The sequence below is a fragment of the Alligator sinensis genome, unplaced genomic scaffold (genome assembly GCF_000455745.1).
Source record: "Alligator sinensis unplaced genomic scaffold, ASM45574v1 scaffold165_1, whole genome shotgun sequence".
Taxonomy (NCBI): domain Eukaryota; kingdom Metazoa; phylum Chordata; order Crocodylia; family Alligatoridae; genus Alligator; species Alligator sinensis.
In genome coordinates, this window is record NW_005842054.1 from 1,114,084 (window position 1) to 1,117,952 (window position 3,869).

The window sequence follows — 3,869 nt, forward strand, 5'->3', positions numbered from 1 at the left end:
TGAGTACTATAAAGTTTAGGAGGGGATGAGAGAGAGAGAGAGAGAGAGAGAGAGAGAGAAGGAGAATTATTAATTTAATATAGAGGGTTTTGTATAATCCTGTCTTTCTGAAAACATGCACCTCCTTCATGCTTGGCTTGATTGTTCTGAAATATCCCTTTAGCTCCATTATGGTTTAATAGGAATTGAAATTCTCTATCAGTAAGTCCCTTCATATTACAGTCTTCATAATTTCAAAATAATCCTTTAAAATGTTATTATTTTTTAAAGAGTTTTCAAGTTTAAATAGTCATTAAAGAAGTTATGGTCATCTTAATAATCATTGAAGAGGTAGCTTTTATCTTCCAGAGTTTGATAACGATTGCCAAATAACTAATTCCTAAAGATTAAATCCAAAAATGGATTCCTGCATTAGTCACCAGTGGTGACTCACCACTTGTACTATCACATGATCTTACTATATTTTAAATGAACCATCTCATTATTTAGAGAACAAAGATATCAGCCAGTTATTACAAGAAGATTTTTATATAGTTGCACAATATTTGCAAGTATCCATCTCAAGAGATTCTTGTAATCTCAAATATTTAAGGAACAACCAAAGTTAACAACGTTCCGATGTAGCCATACTATTTCTTTGTGTATTTCTAGCTAAAGAAACTGGTATGCTATAATCATTATGGGCTATTAGGCTCAAGTGGATCTTGGTTTGACTTGTGGTTGTAATAACACGCCTCTACTTTTCTTTATCTCCTAAATGGAATATACTTATCTTGTTTTAAAGTTAAGGTTCATTCAAAAAGATAAATATCTTTCAAAGTTTGCTTTCATAAAATAAAAATCATATCTGTATGAAATTGATGACTTGTACAAGAGGTCCTTTTCTTGATGAAGTAGCCTTATTGGTTGTTTGACTCTTGACCAAATTATTTCTGCTGTTACAATCTACAATTTATAGTGCATTTGCAACATTTAATTAAATACTTTTATAAAATATTCTGGTAAAATCACAAATCCCAATAATCTCAATGCTTACATACATTTTCTAAACTATAGCTTAAAAGGAAATAATATAGAAATTTAAAGATACATAGAAATGATAAGAACTTCCTCTTATAAAATATATAAATATAATTGTATCTAAGAGTATTGTCCTTGTTGATAGTTTAGATTTGTTTTGGCATGACAAAAATCATAAATCTCCTATAAATTAATGAATTATTCTGATCGTGTCATGTTTAATAAAATAAGCAACTAAAAAAATTGGCCTATATTATTTTATTTGCTGGGTAGCATCATGAGTAAAGGCAAAAAAAAAAGTTTGGAATGACTTAATATTATAAACATAAATTATAATTGATATCTTTCCTTCTGTATTGATGTTCACCCTAAAGATATATCATTCTTAACTGTTACAACCACCACCATCACTATTAACGTGTTAGGATGCCTAGAAGGAATTAGGGTAATAATAAAAAATTATAATAGCAAATAAATAAATAATAAATAATAACAAATAATGAAACATAACATGGAATTTTATAATAAAAATAATAGAAAATAATAAAGAACAATAAAAATAAAATGGAATGTTATAAAAATAATAATAATAATAATAAAAAATAATAAAATGGAATTCAATCATTTGGGCTGGGATTTTCTAATTTCTGACCCCTTCCTCATCCTCCCACCCCCAAATCCATACCTGAGGAGTCAAGCTGCTCATGTCATTGTGATTGCTCCTCTGGGAACCTGCACACTCTCTATCAGAGCCACCTGTCGCTGCAGCCACTCCAAATGGCCCTGGGAGTGTGAGAGGAATGGAAGGATGAGCTGGGATGAAAAATGCAGCTCCAACCCCACTGCTTGCCTGCACACCTACAGCAGAGCATGCTGCTTGGAGTTGGAGCATGGCTGGCATGGAGCCTGATGGAAACCTGGGGGGGTCAGGGGGGCAGAGGTGGTAGTAGGAATGGAAGTCCGTGGAAGAGCAGCTATGGATGCTGCTTGTCTGTGGGGTGCTGTAGTAGGTTCAGGGTGTCATGTGAGAGGAGCTGCCCATCAAGGGATGGACACCATAATACCCTTAAAATGATCTTTCTTCACCCATTGCACCTGTAACGGGTTTGGAGTTATTATTAGCTCCAACAGTCCATAAACAGACTTCATAAAGAGGTGATTCTCAGTCCTGGGGTTCTTTCCAGGCCCTGACAAGGTGCTGCTGGCTCCGTGCTGCCCCTTAGCACTGCAATGCAGTTTTTTTTCTCTCTCTCATGTGAGTTCCCTCTCCTGGTCTTGGTGCTGCTACTTCCAGCCTCACAGTTCTTGGGTCTTTTCCTGTGAGAGTACTTTGGCTCAGTTCTGCCACTGCTAGCCTGGTACTTCCATCCCTCATTGTTTCACTCTCTTATCTCCTCTGGCTCCTTTTCCCAGGAGCATTTTAGCTCCCTGTGGGCAGCTAATGATCCTCTGCAGATGTCCCAGCATTCCTAGGCAGCCTGCATTCAGCACCTAGTCCCTGCCAACCTGCAGGTTTCTACAGCCAGGAATGTGCAGGCCGCTGCAAGCTTGTGCCAGCCAGCCTGCTACAGTATCCTTGTTGAGAATCACTGGTTTAGATAAATAGATAATGTTACTTCAGTATTTGTAAATACCCTCAAGGCCTGGGTTATCCAATTTATGACACTGGGGAGCTGCAGGCTCTGCAAGCTGCAGACACTGGGGCCACTGTATGCCACATAGATTGCAAACTCTGGGGTTTCTTTGCCCCCACCCCACCCATGGGCAGCTCCCTCACTGCTCACTCAGTGCAAGCAGCCCAGCTACTCTGGCCATGTGCCTGGTGTGAGTAGCATAGTTTCCCTTTGGTTGAGTATGCAGCATGCGCAAACTCAGCCTCTCTCTTGCTGTGCAGACAGCCCAGCTCTCCTCCTGCTGTGCATGTAGTGCCCCCGCCCCCAACTACCTCATGCCCAGTAGTGAGGAGGAAACTAGAAGCTGGATGGAGCAGCTAGAGTCATATAGGGCTAGAGCCATGTAGGCTGGGTGGGAGACCAGGGGCTTCCTGGGCTGCATATGGTTCATAGGACAACCCTGATCTAGGCAATACTTGCTACACCTTCTAATTAATCTAAATAAAATGAAGGGAATTACAGAGCTATCTAAGTCTATTGACAAGTTTTTAATGGACAATAGGCATAATAATGATTATTACTATATGCCATTTACTCTGCCACTTTCAGCAATGAAATCAATAGCTATGATCACACACACAGATTTTAGATGGCTATATGATCCATATACAAAATTCTAGAGAAAATTTTATCTAACACCTTGGATAGCATTTTATTTTGAATTACTCAGAGCTGGGACTTTTCTTTGCTGTAACATGTTGAGGAATTTGTGAATTTTCTGGAAAAACACTGATAGGATATGGTTGTTTCACACCAGCCTTATGGCTCATTGGCAGCATATTGCACTGCTAATATAGGTAGGGGCTAGATTCATTAAAATGAAAATGAGAAGTCATTTCTGCAGCCCACGCAAGGTCACAAAATCTGAGAGAAATGTACTTTCCTTGGCTTTGGCAACATGGTATAAGGTTTAGTCACAATGTGGGAAATGCTGGGCCAAATTATGGGCCAACTGTCATTCTTTCTAGCCACATTAAGGAAAAGGGGGTACTTTGAGTAGCATTTGATTTATTAGAAGCTGGAAACATGGACCTAATTGCAAACCATTATTTTTCTCCTATTTAGTATAGCCTTCTATCCTATATTTCAGTATACGGTGCTCTTTTTATTTAGTGCTTTCATTGTAAATCAGAATTAAACTATATAGTTCTCTTCTGCCTAATTAAAATGTTAGCA